This window comes from Microcaecilia unicolor, chromosome 4 (assembly GCF_901765095.1).
Source record: "Microcaecilia unicolor chromosome 4, aMicUni1.1, whole genome shotgun sequence".
Classification (NCBI taxonomy): Eukaryota; Metazoa; Chordata; class Amphibia; order Gymnophiona; family Siphonopidae; genus Microcaecilia; species Microcaecilia unicolor.
This window is the reverse complement of record NC_044034.1, coordinates 371,492,685-371,512,803: the sequence shown is the minus strand read 5'-3', so window position 1 is coordinate 371,512,803 and position 20,119 is coordinate 371,492,685. Positions and strand designations below refer to the sequence as shown.

The window sequence follows — 20,119 nt, the reverse complement described above, 5'->3', positions numbered from 1 at the left end:
CCACCACAACAAGACTTAACAAGCAATAATTTCCAAAATATGCAACCAGTTGCTATCATTTAAATCTTTTTTAAAGATAACTCATAGCCCGGACTTGAGAACCAGCAAAATAATCTCAGCATCACTTGTCTGCTAGAAGCAGCCACATGGTAGCCAGCTGCCCTCTCTAAAACATGAGTAAACAATTTACAGGTCCTGCTGGATGGAATGAGGATATGAAACAGGAAATGGACACACCAACACAGAACTTACATACATAGTAGATGACGGCAGAAAAAGACCTGCACGGTCCATCCAGTCTGCCCAACAAGCTAAACTCATATGTGCTATTTTTTGTGTATACCTTGATTTGTACCTGTCCTCTTCAGGGCACAGACCGTATAAGTCTGCCCAGCACTATCCCCGCCTCCCAACCACCAGTCCCGCCTCCCACCATCGGCTCTGGCACAGACTGTATAAGTCTGCCCAGCACTATCCCCGCCTCCCGCCACTGGCTCTGGCACAGACCAACACAGAACTTAAAACTGGAAAAGGAAGTGGCCAAATAGAAATGAGGGGAAATGGCCTAGTGGTTGCAGCAGTGGGCCGAGATAAAGGGAAGCCAAGGTTCAAATTGCAGTTTTTCCCCGCTGACACCCCTTACGACCTTGGTTGGGCAAGTCACTTTACCCTCCTTTGACTCAGATATAAATTTAGACTAAGTCCACTTGGGCAGGAAGTATTTATTGTTTCTAACTCACCTGGCACTCACATTTGGAAAGCGAATAATGAAATCTAAAACCAAAGCCTTTCTGAAAACTATGTTGGCTGCTTGGCTGGATTTGGATTTAGCTCTAGCTCACACTTTTCAAGATGAGTTAAATTTAGGTACAGCAGTTATTTTCTTGTCTCCAGAAGGGCTGATAATCTAAAAGAGCATTATAGGATACTCCAAGAAATAGCACCCAAAGTTTTTATCACTGGCCCTAAAAAGCATCATTCTATACTCAAACAATACACTCCTCTATAGTCTACTATCTCGGTAACAAATTAATAAATAGGAGGAAAAAAAGCCTCAATTACGGGAAGATCACGCCTTCTTCGTTGGACTTAACTTAGGGAGTGTCTACCTAATCTACCTCCTTGTTGTAAATTTCATACATTTCGTGTCTCCTAGCTCTCTAATTTGTACTAGGATCACTTATGACTTTATCGTCACTGGCCGAGTTTCGACTCCTGCCCATGATGATTAGGTAGACACTCCCTAAGTTGAAGTCCAACGAAGGAGTGATCTTCCCGTAATTGAGGCTTTTTTTCCTCCTATTTAACAATTTTGTTACCGAGGTAGTAGACTATAGAGGAGTGTATTGTTTGAGTATAGAATATTGGCAGTTTCACTCCAAAAGCTCTATAGCATTGAATTTAGTTCATCCTAAAAAGCATCATTCATCAGTGTTGAGCCATGGGACATGCAGAAGGATGTGGGGGCCTCATTTGCAGTAGGGGCTGAAAGGCAGGGTCATGTTTGAAAAACACTCAATGCAGAACCGGCCCTGTCACCCAAAACAAAATAGAAAAATAAGGAAAAGGAAAGGACTTTAAACATAACAAGCTTTACAATGACCCAGAGTATTAACAGTCATTTCTTGTTCCATGTTTTGATTTTTTAAAAATCATATGGAGAGGGTGAAAGAGGGACAGATGTTAAGATGACGACTCATCTGTGGGTGCAGGGACGGCCCAGTAAGAGAGGGTGAACTGAAGGAAAACTGAGAAAGATTGGTTTGGTTTGTGGGCCTGGGTCTGCGTGGTGTTGGGTGCGACCCCTGGGGACTGAGCTAGTGGTAAACAAGACCTGGGTTACACAAACTGGCACCTGTAACATGGGACAATGGGGTTTAAGTTGGAAGGACTTCAGACCTAGAAGATTGCCCAATACTGCAGGAGTGTGGCATGGGCTGATAAAATAAGCCCAGAATTACTGCTTGTTTCAGTATTAGGCCCCTAATAAACTACTGTGTTTTCGGCTGGTCATTTGGATTTGGTTCACCTCGACCCCCGTATACTTTGCACAAATATTTCAGCACCAGAGAAACAACTGCTGGATCAGACCCGGTGAATGCCAATTTTCCCGCCCAGAAAGAACAGCGCAACTGGCCATCCCAACTGCTAGGTGGACCGGAGCGATAACATCAGAATTGCGAGTACCTGTGAAATAGCGCAAAAGAATTTGCAAAGTCATCATGGCCGTGTTTCCCGCGCTTGTGGAGAGGGGAGGAGGAACGCATGCCAACTTGCCGCACACTGCGTGGAATACTGGAAGTGAGTTTCCATTGGTCGGCCGACTCAAATGGCGTCACCCGTTGTGCATGTGAGACAGGTCAAGTAAGAGGATCGACAGGGGCAAGGCAGATAGATGAGTGCGATGGTGAAGATCCGAGAGACGAGTTAGAGCGAGAGATGTTTGCGGACCGAAACTCTTTCAGGGGTCGGCTAAGCTGGAAGTTATGACTGAAAACCGGAGCGCAGTGAGGCGCTTTGCATGCTACTGCTGCGAGTATTTTCTTAGATTCCTCCTAAGCCTATTTCCTCTTCACCCTAAGCCCTCTCACTCCAGCGTTTTCCTTCATTTGAAAAAGGCTCACCTGTACATTAATGCCACAGAGGTATTTAAGTGTCTCTATCATATCCTCTCTCTCCCGCCTCTCTTCCAGCGTATACACGTTGAGGTTCATAAGCTTGTCCCTCTATGTTTTATGATGGAGACCGCTTACCAATTTTGTAGGCGCCCTCTGGACCAACTCCATCCTGTTTATATCACTCCCAAGTCCCAGAAGAACTTCACGAAAGAAGACCGGGACTTGGGAGTGATTGTGTCTGATGAGCTTAAGATGGCCAAACAGGTAGAAAAGGTGACGGTCAAAGCCAGAACAAGGCTTGGGTGCATAAGGAGAGGGATGACCAGCAGGCAAAAAGAAGCGATAGTGCCCTTGTATAAGTCTCTGGTGAAGCCCCATTTAAGAGTACTGTTCTGTGCAATTCTGGAGAGCTCACCTATGGAAGGAAATAAACAGGATGGAGGTGGTCCAGAGGGCAGCTACAAAGTTAGTAAGTGGTCTCCATCATAAAACATGATGACCAGAGAAATAAAAAATAAAATAAAAATAAGAGTATGTTTAGTATTCTCCAAGTAGGAACGTTATTGAAGTACATGTTACTAAATGATACAGAAAGTTATCTACTATAATAAAACTCATCCTCAACGTTCTGAAGACACTGACGTCAGTGAAGCCAAGCCACTGATAACGGTTCCTTCAGGTTCGAAGGTTCGTGGTGGTGAAGCCACCAGGCCCCGCCCTCGTGTCAAACGTCATGACGAGGGCGGAGCAAACATTGGGGGTGAGTTTTATTACTGTACCTGTGCTCCGCCCTTGCATCAAAACGCAATGTCGTCGAGGGCGGCACAGGAAAATTGACACCCACAAAGAGCAACGCTAACAACAGCGGCGACAAACGAACCACCTACAACCGCGACGAGCCATGGGGCGGCCCAGGAAAATCACCACTGATCTCCGTATGTGAGTCACCTCCCCCCCCCCCCCCCCCCCCCCAAAAAAAAAGCTAGCGCCCGTTTCATTGCTCAGAGAAACGGGCCTTCTTTCCTAGTGTTAAATAAAAGTTCGGTTTGTTTGTTGAATAAAGTTTTTCTTACTAACTGTTGGTGGTGGGGAGAAAAGAGCATGTAGTATGGGAGAAGGTTAAAAGCAGGTTAAACGTGCTTTGTGTAATTGTGGGAGGCTGAGCAGGTTGTCGCTCCTGGATCATCCGGGTGTCCGGACTCATGATTAAAAAGAGGAATAAATATAGTTTAACCAGGCTGCCACCCTGCAGTTTATGGGTGTCCTGTCTGAAAGAGGAAAATACAGGGAAGAGATGTGGAGAATTCTCCCTAAGAGGAGGAGATTCCGGTTCGACAATCAATACGGAAAAGAAAAACAGTGAGAGCAGACACAAAATGGTGGGTGGACTGGATTGAGAGAGGGGAACAAAGGGTAAACGACAAATCTGCTGGAATATGAGAAAGCTAAAAAGTACATCAAATGGCAGTTGGTGTCAATGAAGGACAATGAAAAAAGGAAATCAAATATGTGGTTAAAAGTGTGTTGAGTTTCAAGGAAACAATGAATATGGTTTAAATAAAAGTTGATCATGTTGTGTGGGGTTATTGTTGCTCCATGGAAGGGAGAACAAAACCTAGAAAGTCTGGCTCTTGAGGACAAGGGAAAGATGATTCCTTGTGATGGAGTCAGGGAAATTATCTTAATCCTTTATGTTTGCAAGCAAAAGGATGTCGGTCTATAACTAGCTGGTTGGGTTGCATCCAAAGTATCATTTGTGTAATTTTTTTTAAGTATTTGTTTCTAGGAATTGGTTAATCACTTACTTAATATTTTTTGACTTCAAGGTTAAGAACATAAGAATGCAAGCTTTACTATACTGGGACAGACCAAAGGTCCATCAAGCCCAGTAACCTGTTTCCAATCCAGGACACAAGTACCTGGCAAGATCCCAGAACAGTAAAACAGATTTTATGCTGCTTATCCTAGAAATAAGCAGTGGATTTTCCCAAGTCCATCTTAATAATGGCTTATGGACTCTTCTTTTAGGAAGTTATCCAAACCTGAGTCCGGATTTTCTAGAGGAAAGGACCACTAACCATTATTTAGCTGGGTAGCCTAAGGTATGCAGTCCACAGAAGCAGAACACACATCTTCAAATTTAAAAGGCGTATTATATTCTTGCCACTTTAAAACACAACCCAACATGGCCACGTTTCACCTCTCTAGAGACTGCGCGGGGGTTAACAACTATTAGGGTCCCAAAGGCCACAAACAGCTAATAGATTAGTCCAAATCAAATGCAGCAAAGAAAACAGCTCGGCAGCAGGATTCTCACATAAAGAGTGTCTCCTCCTCTCTTAGTAGAATATAGAGAGCAGCTGATAAGAACACTCCAGTGGCCTGGATTGACCATTGTTGGACTCTAGATCTGGGCATTTTAGTTTTATTGGCGCACTAAATAAGCATTTTATGTTAACAGAACAGCACTAAGCTTTAATGGCCATGAGAAGAACAGACTTGTTAGCTGTACTGTTTATTGCCAAGGTTGCCGTCAAGTCATTTTATTCAGACCCCACACAGACAGCATTTGCATAGTTTTTGTATGACTTGTCAAAGTTGTGTTGAATGCTTGTGAATATGTTCTTTCCTCAACAGCCCCTAAGTAGTTGGCTGGAGAGGGGAGCCGAAGACCACTCTCTACCTGTGTTTCACTATTAGAAATGAGCATGTTAAAGAACGACCTTCGCGCTAAATGTTGTTTCACTTGGTAATGCACTTTACATAGAAACATGATGGCAGATAACGGCCAAATGGCTACCAGAAGGTGGCTACTAAAATGGTCAGTGGTCTTCATCATTAAGTCTGACCCACACGCTTTAAGATCTCAGTAAATTTACTCTGGAAGAAGGGCAAAAGAGAGGACATTTAAATATCTCCGTGGCATTAACGTACAGGAGGCGAGTCTCTTCCAATTGAAGGAAAACTCTGGAATGAGGGGGCATAGGATGATATTAAAAGGCTGCAGACTCAGGAGATATCTAAGGAAATAATTTTTTAAGGAAAGGGTGGTGGATATGTGGAACGGCCTCTCCGTGGAGGTGGTGGAGACTAAGACTGTACCTGAATTCAAGAAATTGGAGCACAAACACGAGGGATCTCAGAGAGAGGAGGAGATAGTGGACGGTATGGATGGGCATCATGTTTCTATGTAAAGTGCATTACCAAGTGAGACAAAATTTAACACGAAGGTCATTCTCCAACATGCTCAATAACAGAAGATGATTATTTAGTGCACCAATGAAACTAAAATGCCCAGATAAATTCACTCATATTTGTTTATAGTTTAGGAATTATGTGCTGTAGGGTAATAATCATCTCTCAAAGCCCTCATTAAGCCACAAAACTGTGTCACGCATTGGCCGAGGTCCCTATAATGTGCAGGGACATTGCAGAAAGAGCTGTCATGCACAGAGCTGTCCACACCAAAAAGGGAAAGGCAATATAATCGACTGTTCTTCTTGGCTAAAACAGAGAGTGAGGTTTCAAAATTCAAATCCAAACCGGAGGCTGGAGGAAAGGGCTGAACCCTTCTGATATGGACAGAGGTGGATGTGGAAGGGGAAGAAGCTACAGACAGTCCTACTCACGCCAATAGAGTGTTATCATTACACAGGATGATTTCCAAGTGAGTAATAGTTGTACTAGGACTTTCACGTGTGGATCTTCTAATAGAGAAGACCCAATCCAGGAGAAACTTATTTCCTTCAGAAACACAAGTGGGTCATGCTGTGGGTTTCTGCCTTCCTCTGTAATGTAACGTGGGTTTATTCACACCTTGTGCAAGGCTGTGACAAATACACTGCTTCAATGATGTAGCTGGACCATTGGTCCGACTCAGTATAAACTTCCTGAGCCCCTACGTCTTGCCCCATCCTTGGCCACCTTTAAATCTAGACTGAAAGCCCAACTCTTTAACATTGCTTTTGACTCGTAACCACTCGCCTCCACCTACCCTCCTCTCCTCCTTCCTGTACACATTAATTGATTTGATTTGCTTACTTTATTTTTTGTCTATTAGATTGTAAGCTCTTTGAGCAGGGACTGTCTTTCTTCTATGTTTGTGCAGCGCTGCGTACGCCTTGTAGCGCTATAGAAATGCTAAATTAGTAGTATGGCTATTTTAATGTTTTTAAGCTGGGCAGGGTTGAATACTCATTTTGGCAGTCTTCTTTCAACCACAATGCCACAGGTGTATGAAAACATGACATTTCTTTCAAAACAGATCGATTCCTAGCAACTAATGGGACACTCACATTAAACAATAAAACCAGAGCTAGAAGCTGCTTATTGGACCACGAGAGGTTCCGGTTGGGACAGGGTTCCTCAAACCTTTTCCTGGGTTTTCAGGATAGCCACAGTGAATACGTATACTGCACAGCTGCTATTTGCAAATGTCTTTTGTGTACACCAGTGGTTCCCAAACCTGGTCCTGGAGGCATCTCAGCCAGTCAGGTTTTCAGGCCATCCACAATGAATATTCATGAGACAGATTTGAATGAGGTGGAGGCAGTGCATGTAAATCTCTTTCATGAATATTCATTATGAATATCCTGAAAATCTGACTGGCTAGGGTGCTTCAGGACCAGGTTTGGAAACCACTGGTGTACATGGAATGTAGCAGGAAAGGTCTGGGAATCCCTGCATTAGACATTTAAGACTAGATTCTATATATCACGCCTAAAAAATCAGCGCTGAAATACGCTTGGGCATACTTTATAGAATAAACTTAAATTTATGCGCAGTTTATAAAATACACCTAGTGCCCGTCCACACAACTAAATTTAGTCGCGGGCAGTTACTCTGGAATGCATTGCCTGAAAGGCTCCGCTTAACACAAGACTATCTCTACTTCAGGAAGCAGGTGAAAACTTGGCTCTTCAACCACGCCTTTAAAGGAAGAAGTAACTAACTTGTTAGTCTCACTCACACACACGAGTACCCCGGCTGCATATAATGCAGTGGGACATGTTTATCCACTCCTACCCTAGCTGAGATCATATTTAAGGAGGAGTGGCCTAGTGGTTAGGGTGGTGGACTTTGGTCCTGAGGAACTGAGTTCGATTCCCGGCACAGGCAGCTCCTTGTGACTCTGGGCAAGTCACTTAACCCTCCATTGCCTGCCGCATAGAGCCTGCCATGAGTAGGAAAAGTTTGGGGTACAAATGCAAAAAAAAAAAAAAGCATCTCCCTGACATCACGTGCAACTTTCTTCAAATCAATCACCTTACTTTCTAATTCTTCCTACTTTCTTACTCATCTATATGTTACAACTTTGCCTTATCCTTCACTACCAATTATAATGTTCTATTATGTATTGTGTTGACATTGCAAGTAGTAAACTATGCCATACTTTGTATTGTTGTTCGAATATTTTTACTGCTCTAATTGCCTCCTACTGATGTTGATCTATTCTTACTATACACCGCCTTGAGTGAACTCCTTCAAAAAGATGGTAAATAAATCCTAATAAATAAACCATGCGCATAGATTTTAGAAATGCTCATAACCCACCCCCTTTCCTAGTATATGACTTAGAATACGACAGGATTTGCATGCGCAACTTAAGTCGCACTATTTGGAAATCAGGGGTTAATCTTCTCAGCACATCTCTACCAGACCCAGTACATTTGCAACTTTTGCCTATTGAGCACCAGCATCAGTACTTGTCACCTCTTATTGAAATACTTGTCAATGACTGATTTGAGCGACTGGAGAATTCGATCCAGGTCATGCACTGATGTGCGGCTTTACCAGGATTTCAGCGGAGCTTTGGATTCTGGTCTCACACAGGAGGGTCATTAGTTAACTGAGCATCTGGAGGTGGACTGGATCAGAAACTGGCTGAATGATACAACAGAGGGCAGTAGTAAGTGAAATCCACTCTGAGGAAAGAAAAAGGATCAGTCCTGGGGCTGGTTCTGTTCAATACCTTTATAACTCAGACTGTGGAGGGCTTAGAAGGAAAAAAGCACGTCATAAAGATTTACAACCGAGTGGACACCCTGAGGGAGCACAAGTAGCAAAGCTCCAATAAGGAAAATGCAAAAACGTCAGGAAATATTTCTTCACAGACAGTGTAGCAGATGCCTGAACACCCTTCTGGAGAGGAAAGCGGAGGCAAACGATTACAGAATTCTAAAAAGCATGGGATAAAAAGAAAAGACACCATTCCTGATGGCAAGAGAATGATAATAAAGCAGAGGTAACCTGACAGAACGGCAGTTCACCCAAGACAGCGGTGGTATGACTGGACTATGCCTCCCCAAATGCACTGGACACCTGCCCAGTATGGCCCCAAACAGCATTAACTGTCATTGTACTAAACCATAGCCATAAACTATTCTTACAAGCTCATTTTCAAAGCACTTAGCCTCCCAAAGTGCTTTGAAAATGTGCCCGTTAGAGACTTAATATTCTGTTCTTATCCAAGGTGGAGAAACAAAAACACAAAATCATAAACTACATAAAACCATTAAACAATCGAGACAATACCACTGTATCAATGAATGTTTTAGGAAAGCAGGGAGTAGTAGTCATAACCCTATGCAGTCCAAGAAGTGTGGAGTGAACTGTCTGGAGGCAGAATGATTAAAATCCAATTTTAATGAACAGAAAAATTCATTAAAAGAAAAAACCAGCAGTCTTGCTAAAATGAGTAGAGTGGTGAACAGCACAATGCTGCTTTCAACTCCTGACTTGTAACTTTTACCTTATCCTTATGTGTCCTTCTGTCTGTCCTTCCCTTCTCCTTTTTGGTCCTGTCTGTTTGTCCTGATTTAGATTGTAAGCTCTTTTGAGCAGGGACTGTCTTCTACATGTTCAATTGTAAAGCGCTGCGTACGACTGGTAGCGCTATAGAAGTGATTTATAGTAGGTTTTTTTTTGATCCCCCTCAACTCACTGCCTTTTTAACAGATAAGGGATCTACTGGGAAGGGGAAGGAATAGCTCTGAGTAATAATTAACTGGTACCTTTTGGGAATCAGACTCAGCAAATTCCTGGTATGTTTTCTAGATAATTAATTTAAATATCCATATATGTAACATTTTGAATCTCAATTGTGGACTTGAGTATATTCTGGTGAGATTTTTTTTTTTCTCCAACATAAGATTTCATATATAACTTTTCTGTACAAGTGTTATACTTTGATTATAAGTTAAAATTCTATAAATTCAAAAAAAAGTGGGGCTGTGTGCTAACTTCTAATATCTAAGCGAATGCTAAAGTTCCAAGGCCTGACGTAGCCACTGTTAACAGATTTTCAGTACGCTTGGGACACACGTGAAGAGCATGAAAGCAACTGAAAAGTGAAGTAAGACGAGCCAATGTTTGGAATTTGTGTCAACCTACCCAAAGTTGCCCATCTCCCAGTAAATTGTCTTTGTCGTATTCGTAATCCGTACGTATCTAAACTGGTTATTTGAGCTTCAGGTACAATTGAGATACTGTTACCTGAAATTGTCTCTTTCTATTGTAGGTCCAATGTTGCTACTTCCTTTTATCACAAAGACTTGGAAAATGTGGGTTGTTTTTTTTTTTTTTAGAAGACAGCTGAAGACTTTTGGTTAAATTGTTGTGTTTTATTTTGTTTATCTATCTCATTATTAATGCTGTCCTGTAATCCAGTAAGAACCGTTTTAATTGCATTTGAGAAACTTGCTCCTCACCGGCCTCCCACTCAGCCATCTATCCCCCCTTCAATCCATTCAGAACTCTGCTGCACGTCTCATATTCCGCCAGAACCGATATACTCGTATCACCCCTCTCCTCAAGTCGCTTCACTGGCTTCCGATCAGATACCGCATCCAATTCAAGCTTCTCCTCCTTACTTACAAATGCACTCACTCTGCTGCTCCACCCTACCTCTCTACCCTCATCTCCCCCTACGTTCCTGCCCGTAACCTCCGCTCACATGACAAACCCCTCCTCTCAGTACCCTTCTCCACCATTGCCAATTCCAGGCTCCGCTCATTTTCCCTTGCCTCACCCTATGCCTGGAACAGTCTTCCTGAATCCCTACGCCAAGCCCCCTCCCTACCCATCTTCAAATCCTTGCTTAAAGCTCACCTCTTCAATGCTGCATTCGGAACCTAACCTTTCGAACATATAGGTTGCCCCAATCTGTCTGACCTATCAGATTAACTGTACATTTGTCTTTTAGATTGTAAGCTCTTCGAGCAGGGACTGTCCTTCCATGTTAAATTGTACAGCGCTGCGTAACCCCAGTAGCGCTTTAGAAATGTTAAGTAGTAGTAGTAGTAGTAAATATAAATTTCCATAAACTTCTGCACCACAAAATTCTGAACTACAGGATTTTCAAACTACCAACTTTATGCAACAATGAGAAAGGGAAAGGGATTCGATATACCGCTTTCTGTGCTTATAATCAAAATGGTTTACATATTTGATACAGGTGCAGCATAGCTTGTTATTCAATTGTGAGGGCAGTTACATATGCACCATTCATTGCTATGAAAAATAAAAAGCATAAGCTCTTCGCCATCTTGGCAGTCAGCATGAAGGTCGAACTCTGCAGTTTCAGTGGCTACAAGATAAACCCGGGCCACGGCCGGCGGTACGCCAGGACAGATGGGAAGGTTTTCCAGTTCTTGAATGCAAAATGTGAGGCTGCATTTCTTTCCAAGCGGAATCCCCACCAGATCAACCGGACTGTTCTGTACAGGCGCAAATACAAAAAAGGCCAGTCTGAAGAACTACAGAAGACGTGTACTCGCCATGCTGTCAAATTCCAGAGGGCTATCACTGGCACATCTTTGGCTGAAATAATGGCCAAGAGAAACCAGAAGCCTGAGGTGCGAAAAGCTCAACGGGAGCAAACCATCAGAGTTGCAAAGGAAGCTAAGAAGGCAAAGCAGGCTACCAAGAAGGCTGCCTCCTCCACTACAAAGGCTCCCCCAAAGCAGAAAATTGCTAAGCCTGTGAAAATGCAAGCACCTCGTGTGGGTGGAAAACATTAAAGGAATTGCATCTGGATTGTTTAATAAAGCTTGGACAATTGAAAATTCAAAAAACAAACAAACATAAATATAAGGTGACTAAGGACCAAGTACACCTACAGACACACTGTACACAGATTACAACAAATTAGGGCATATAGCAAAACCCCAAGGAATCATCTCTGCACAATATCTTAGACGTTGGTAGGTAAGATCCAGTGAGAACAACAACCGATGCCTACAGTCCCCAATAAGAGGTCCTGAAAAAGCCTAGTGGTCAGAGAAGTGGAAGAAGTACCAGGGAAGCCTGGGATCAAATCTCACTGATGCTCCTTGTGATCTTGGGAAGTCACTTATTATTATTAGCATTTGTATATGCTACCAGACGCAAGCAGCGCTGAACACCTGACACAGAGAGACAGTTCCTGTTCAATAGAGCTTACAATCTAAAATAACACAGACAGACAAGACAATTAAGGGCGAGGGAACTACTGGGTGAGAAGGAACAAGGGGGGGGGGGGGGCAAATGAGTAGTGGCTAGGAGCCAAAAGCATCAGTGAAAAGGTGGGTTTTCAGCATAGATTTGAAAACAGGTAGAGATGGAGCTAGACGTACAGGCTCAGGAAGTTTATTCCAGGCATAAGGTGCCACGAGGGAAAAGGAGTGAAGTCTGGAGTTAGCAGTGGAGGAGAAGGGGGACGACAAGAGAGATTTGTCCAGTGAGCGGAGTTCACAGGGAGGAATGTAGGGAGAGATGAGAGTGGAGAGGTAATGGGGGGTCATAGAGTGGATGCATTTAAAGGTCAGTAAGAGAAGTTTGAACTGTACGCAGAAGCGGACAGGGAGCCAGTGAAGTGACTTGAAGAGTGGGCTAGTGTGGGTATAACGATTTTGGCGGAAAACTGTCCACTGCCTTGGGTGCACAATAGACTAAGGGGTCTATTTACTAAGCCGCGCTAGCAGCTCCCGCATGGCATTGCCGACACAGCCCATTCAAAGTGAATGGGTTGTGTAGACACTAGTGCACAGCAAGCCATGCTGCCAGCTTAGTAAACACCAGGGACAGGAAAATACCTAGGGGTCTCTTTACTAAGGTGTGTTAACGATTAGTGTGTGCTTAATGCTGCCCTACCCTATAGGCTGCATGGCACTTTTACTCTGTCACTAAGGGGCCCTTGTAAAAAGTTGGCCCAAGGTATAAAATAAGATGCACAGCATTTAGGAGCACTAATGCCCATTAGCTTGAGCTAAACTTTAGTAAAAAGGCCCCGAAGTTAGTGCAGTAGAACAATTTAATTTATTGGGTTTATTAACTGCCTTTATGAAGAGATTCACCCAAGGCGATGTACATAAGTACTGCCATACTGGAAAAAGACCAAAGGTCCATCAAGCCCAACATCCTGTTTCCAACAGTGGAACATATAGGTCACAAATACCCGGCAAGATCCCAAAAATGTACAAAACATTTTATACTGCTTATCCCAGAAGGAGTGGATTTTCCCCAAGTCCATTTAATAACGGTCTATGGGCTTTTCCTTTAGGAAGCCGTCCAAACCTTTTTTAAACTCCACTAAGCTAACCACCTTTACCACATTCTCTGGCAACGAATCCCAGAGTTTAATCACACATTGAGTGAAGAAATATTTTCTCCGATTCGTTTTAAATTTACTACATTGTAGCTTCATTGCATGTTCCCTAGTCCTAGTATTTTTGGAAAGCGTGAACAGACGCTTCACATCTACACATCTATCATACCTCCCCTCAGCCGCCTTTTCTCCAAGCTGAAGAGCACTAGCCGCTTTAGCCTTTCCTCATACAGTTTAACATAAAACTTACAATTTTATTAGCAGCATAACAGTAAAATAGCCAAGAATAAACATAAATACAATAAATGAGGTAAACTTTGAAATGGCAAATAGACTAACAAGTACAGAAATACACACATTTAACAGCACTGTAAAACTATTGTACAACAGTACAACACAAATGATACCATAATAGACGGCATGGAAGAACATTCAAATATTCTATTTCTAAGTGACAGAGCTTAACAGCTAGAATAAATATCCCAATCTTTGAAGTAAACATTTCAAATATGCATTTTTTAAGAGGGAAGTTATTATTATTAGCATTTGTATAGCACTACCAGACGCATGCAGTATGCTGAAGTATGCTTACGATCTCATGTGTGGTATGGGGGGGGGGGGGGTGTACATTAACTGGGACACAAACTGGAAATGTAAATTCCACCTCCTTCTGGGAAAATATCTTAGGTCTGGCGAAGAACTACCTGCTTCTCACCCTCTCTAGTTTATTGATATAAGCATGCTAAGTGTTTCTGTGTAGAAAGGAGCTCATTTAGATTTACACAACAGTCAACTGTTTTGCCTTTAGCTGACGCTTTTTAAAGTCCCAGATGATCAAACACAGCAAAGATGACAACGAAATCACAACAAAGTCAGTAATGGTGTCGTCACGACATTTTTCAATTCTGTACTGCACCACTAGAGTGATGTTCGAAGAGAGGCAACTGAATAGTGTGTGCCATTACTACTCGATGCATAATGTGTATGGTGCATAAGGATACAGAATTCCACAACTCTAGTGGCATTAGGACATGACTGCCCTCTTTAAATCAGGGTTCAAAGCACATGTCATACAGAGGTTTTCGCACAATAAAAGGCTTATTGACCAAAACCTGATGCAGGCCCATGTCGAGTCGTGCCTTGTTTTGAATAAAAGTTGTGACAGCACCATTACTGACTTTGTTGTGATTTCATTGTTATCTTGGCTGTGTCTGTGTTGGTTTGCAAAGATCTGCTCTTCTGCTTTGCTGCAGCAATGATTTTCTCTCCCTTAAGTGTTCAGGTGCTAGAAAATCATGCAGGGCTGTAGAACTGTAAAATTATTTCCAACCCCTCAGTAAACACCAGAGCTGATCTTCGCCTCTAGACTTGCCCATAAAACTAAGGTTCACCCTAAAATTCCCAGATAGCAGGGAATGAGGAGGAGGAGGTGTTTGGGAGCGGAGGGCAGGGGCCTGTGGGGATAGGAGGGGCAGGGGGGAAGGGTTTTAGGCAGAACATTAGAGGCTACTTTGGTACAGATCAGGAGGTTTGAGGTGCTGCTGTGACACAGGAGTATTGTGTTCAATTCTGGTCGCCGCATCTCAAGAAAGATATAGTAGAATTGGAAAAGGTGCAGCGAAGGGCGACTAAAATGATAGCGGGGATGGGACGACTTCCCTATGAAGAAAGACTAAGGAGGCTAGGGCTTTTCAGCTTGGAGAAGAGATGGCTGAGGGGAGACATGATAGAGGTATATAAAATAATGAGTGGAGTGGAACAGGCGGATGTGAAGCTTCTGTTCACGCTGTCCAAAAATACTAGGACTAGGGGGCATGCGATGAAACTACAGTGTACTAAATTTAAAACAAATCGGAGAAAATGTTTCTTCACCCAACGCGTAATTAAACTCTGGAATTCATTGCCGGAGAATGTGGTGAAGGCGGTTAGCTTAGCAGAGTTTAAAAGGGGGTTAGACTGTTTCCTAAAGGACAAGTCCATAAACCGCTACTAAATGGGAAAAATCCTCAGTTCCAGGAATAACATGTATAGAATGTTTGTACGTTTGGGAAGCTTGCCAGGTGCCCTTGGCCTGGATTGGCCGCTGTCGTGGGCTCGATGGACCCTTGGTCTTTCCCAGTGTGGCATTACTTATGTACTTGCTACCTCTCTTTAAATCTTTAGCCATTTTTTTCTTTCTCCTGCACTTTCCCTCTTTGTTTCTTTTAGTTTATTCCAGTAATGTTTTCTGGGATCCTCTTGTTGCGTTCTTCTGTATTTCTATGAGAGGTAGGGGTTCCAGGTGCTGCTGAAGGGCAGAGGTTAGACGTGCAACTGCAGTACCAGTAAAGGGAGTAACTGGTAAAGGGGGAGGGGGCCTGACAGCCATTGGTGAATGCACAGAGCAGGGACGGCGCGCGTGCACACACTGCAAGAGCACCGGGGGAGGGGGAGGGGCGGCGCCGCTGCTGCACGTTCTCTCGCTTACCGTGCCCGGAATCCGCGTTCCTCGGGACGGACAGTCTGCGCGCGCAGGTGGAGGGAGGAGACGAAGGGGGCGGGGCTCCCCCGCGTCGTTGCCTTTTCCGTCACGGGGGCCGCGTTAAAGCCGCAGACACGAGCGCGATCCGGACAGCCCCCCGTCTCTTCCTCTTCGCTTACTTCCGGGGTCCGGCCGCTGCGCTGCGTCACACGCACGGGACACGGCCGGAAGTGGGGCAGGACACGCCCCCCTCTCCACCACAGTCATCTCGCGAGATTGAGAAGGAAGCTGCAGAAGATTGGATTGGCTCAGCGGAGTGACGACACCCCAGTGCGGGATCCTCCCCTGCCACTCAAGGAGGTTAGGCTTTAGGTCTCCGCCCCCTTTCCTTCACGCCAGATCGGGCGTTGTACCGCGTGGCATGCATGGAGTTGTAGTTCTGATTGATTGAGAGCAGGGGACGGCGCGAGGCTACCTGGCCCCATGACGTGGGTTGAAGCCAGTAGGCGGAGCTTCAAGTACACCCAAAACAAACGCTATTGAAAGCGATACAATAGTAAGATATAACTAAGGGACTGTGAAAAGTCTAAAGCTGTTCCAGTTGGATAGGCAGTGCCTTAAAAGGTACTACTACTTGACATTTCTAAAGCACTACTAGGGTTACACAGCGCTGTACAATTTAACACAGAAGGACAGTCCCTGCTCAAAGAGCTTACAATCTAAAGGACAAATGTACAGTTACTCAAGTAGGGGTCATCTAGGGTTACCATATGGCTCCAGAAAAAGGAGGATGGATTGAGCCAGCCGGGTTTTCCGGCTGGCTCAATACTTCCATTGAAAGCATTTGCTTTCCATTGAAAGCAATGGAAGTAAAACCCGGCTGGCTCAATCCGTCCTCCTTTTTCTGGAGCCATATGGTAACCCTAGGGTCATCACTCCTATCTGTACCCTTCTCTACCACCGCTAACTCCAGACTCCGCCCCTTCTGCCTCGCATCACCTTATGCCTGGAACAGACTTCCCGAGCCCATACGCCATGCGCCCTCCCTGCCCATCTTCAAGTCCTTACTCAAAGCCCATCTCTTCTCCCTTGCTTTTGGCGCCTAACCACCTTCCCCATTCATGATACACTGACTACATAGTTTGTTACCTTTAGATTGTAAGCTCTCTTGAGCAGGGACTGTCCTTCCCCTTGTTTAAAATTGTACAGCGCTGCGTAACCCTAGCAGCACTATAGAAATGCTAAGTAGTAGTAGTAAGTAGGGGTCATCAAATTGGGGCAGTCTAGATTTCCTGAAAGGTATAAAAGTTAGGTGCCGAAAGCAACATTGAAGAGGTAGGCTTTGAGCAAGGATTTGAAGATGGGTAGGGAGGGGGCTTGGCGTAAGGGCTCAGGAAGTTTATTCCAAGCATAGGGTGAGGCAAGGCAGAATGGGCGGAGCCTGGAGTTGGTGGTGGTGGAAAAGGGTACTGAGAGGAGGGATTTGTCCTGTGAATGGAGGTTTCGGGCGGGAACGTAAAAGGTGAAGAAGGTCAAAAGATTTAATGGGCATTACTGAGACCTGGTGGAAAGAGGATAACTAGTGGGACACTGTCATACCGGGGTACAAAGTATATCGTAGTGATAGGGTGGACCGGACTGGTGGAGGGGTAGCATTGTATATTAATGAGAGCCTTGACTCAGATAGTTTACAAATTCAGCAGGACACAAATCACACCTTTGAATCATTGTGGGTTGAAATTCCATGTATAAAAGGGAAAAGGACGGTGATAGGAGTGTACTACCGTCCGCCTCGCCAGGATGAACGGGTAGACGCAGAAATGATACAAGAAATCAGAAACGCAAACGAAATGGGCAATGCGATAATAATGGGTGACTTCAATTATCCAAATATAGACTGGGTAAATGTAACATCGGGACACGCTAGAGAGGTACAATTCCTTGATGAAATCAAGGACAGCTTTATGGAGCAGCTGGTGCAGGAGCCGACGAGAGAAGGAAAAATTCAAGACTTGGTCCTTAGTGGAGCGCATGATCTGGTGAGGGACGTTATGGTACTGGGACCGCTTGATAACAGTGGAGGAGTGGCCTAGTGGTTAGGGTGGTGGACTTTGGTCCTGGGGAACTGAGGAATTGAGTTCGATTTCCACTTCAGACACAGGCAGCTCCTTGTGACTCTGGGCAAGTCACTTAACCCTCCATTGCCCCAGATACAAATAAGTACCTGTATACAATATGTAAGCCACATTGAGCCTGCCATGAGTGGTAAAGCGCGGGGTACAAATGTAACAAAAAAAAATATGATCAGTTTTGAGATCAACCTTGAAGTAACTATACACAGGAAGTCAAATACATTAGCGTTTAACTTTAAAAAAGGAGACTAAGATAAAATGAGAAGAACGGTGGAAAAAAAAACTTAGGGGGACAACTGAGAGGGTAAAAACTGTACAGCAGGCATGGACGCTGTTCAAAAATACCATCCTGGAGGCCCAGGCCAAACATATTCCACTAATTAGAAAAGAAAGACAGAACTCCAAAACACAGCCGGCCTGGTTGAAAAGTGAGGTGAAGGAAGCTATTAGGGCTAAAAGAAACGCCTTCAGAAAATGGAAGAAGGAACCGTCTGAAAATAGCAAGAAGCAGCATAAGGAGTGTCAAAGCAAATGCAAGGCGCAGATAAAGAAGGCCAAGAGGGATTACGAAAAAAAAAATAGCATTAGAGGCAAAAAAACATAGTAAAAATTTTTTTCGGTATATTAAAATAACAGATCTGGAACGCACTACCCATGGCCCTGAAAAATATGGACAATCTAACCAGCTTTCACAAATCTTTGAAGACACACCTCTTCAACAAAGCCTACGAAAGACTTCCTTAATAAATCATTCCTTAAATCACTCAGGTGCATCAACAACACCTCTCTCAACACCTTTCTAGCACCTTGCATCTAATTCATCTAATTTCAGCTTATGTATTTAAAATCATGTAATGACCTTTCAGCATAAGTATCTAAGATCATGTAATGACTGCATCATAACAACACTCTGTAAGCTACATTGAGCCTGCAAAAAGGTGGGATAATGTGGGGTACAAATGCAATAAATAATAAATAATAATTAAAAGCATGAAGCCGGCAAAAGAATCGGTTGGGCCGCTGGATGACCGAGGGGTAAAAGGGGCGATCAAGGAAGACAAAGACGTAGCGGAGAGATTGAATGAATTCTTTGCTTCGGTCTTCACCAAGGAAGATTTGGGTGGGATACTGGTGTAGGAAATGATATTTCAAGCGGACGAGTTGGAAAAACTTACTGACTTCACGGTAAACCTGGAGGACGTAATGGGGCAGTTCAGCAAACTGAAGAGTAGCAAATCTCCTGGACCGGATGGTATTCATCCTAGAGTACTGATAGAACTGAAAAATGAGCTTGCGGAGCTACTGCTAGTGATATGCAGTTTATCCTTAAAATCGAGCGTGGTACCGAAAGATTGGGGGGTGGCCAATGTAATGCCCATTTTTAAAAAAGGTTCCAGGGGAGATCCGGGAAATTATAGACCGGTGAGTCCGATGTTGGTGCCGGGGAAAATGGTAGAGGCTATTATTAAAAACAAAATTACAGAGCACATCCAAGGACATGGATTACTGAGACCGAGTCAGCACGGCTTTTGTGGGGGGAAATCTTGCCTGACCAATTTACTTCAATTCTTTGAAGGAGTAAACAAACATGTGGACAAAGGGGAACCGGTTGATATTGTGTATCTGGATTTTCAAAAGGCGTTTGACAAGGTACCTCATGAAAGGCTACAGAGGAAATTGGAGGGTCATGGGATAGGAGGAAATGTCCTATTGTGGATTAAAAACTGGTTGAAGGATAGGAAACAGAGAGTGGGGTAAAATGGGCAGTATTCACAATGGAGAAGGGTAGTTAGTGGGGTTCCTCAGGGGTCCGTGCTAGGACCGCTGCTTTTTAATATATTTATAAATGATTTAGAGATGGGAGTAACCAGCAAGGTAATTAAATTTGCTGATGACACAAAGTTATTCAAAGTCGTTAACTCGCGAGAGGATTGTGAAAAATTACAGAAGGACCTTACGAGACTGGGAGACTGGGCGGCTAGATGGCAGATGACGTTTAATGTGAGCAAGTGCAAGGTGATGCATGTGGGAAAAAAGAACCCAAATTATAGCTACGTCATGCAAGGTTCCACGTTAGGAGTTACGGACCAAGAAAGGGCTCTGGGTGTCGTCGTCGATAATACACTGAAACCTTCTGCTCAGTGTGCTGCTGCGCTAGGAAAGCGAATAGAATGTTGGGTATTATTAGGAAAGGTATGGAAAACAGGTGTGAGGATGTTATAATGCCATTATATCGCTCCATGGTGCGACCGCACCTTGAGTATTGTGTTCAATTCTGGTCGCCGCATCTCAAGAAAGATATAGTGGAATTGGAAAAGGTGCA

General features: G+C 43.9%; 1 protein-coding gene and 1 pseudogene across 2 annotated transcripts in view; one reads left to right on the top strand and one right to left on the bottom strand.

Annotated features, from left to right (window-relative positions):
• Positions 1-15,863, bottom strand: part of TAB3 (TGF-beta activated kinase 1 (MAP3K7) binding protein 3) — a 63,042-nt gene extending 47,179 nt beyond the window's left edge. The window contains exon 1 of one of the 2 annotated variants that reach the window (XM_030202364.1): positions 15,671-15,863. The gene's annotated coding sequence lies outside the window, so the exon portion shown is untranslated. Of the gene's footprint in view, positions 1-2,187; positions 2,277-15,670 lie in introns of those variants that run through there. The other variant, XM_030202366.1, reaches the window with a different exon arrangement.
• On the top strand, positions 11,159-11,653 carry LOC115469576 (annotated as a pseudogene).
• Positions 15,864-20,119: the final 4,256 nt, after the last annotated feature.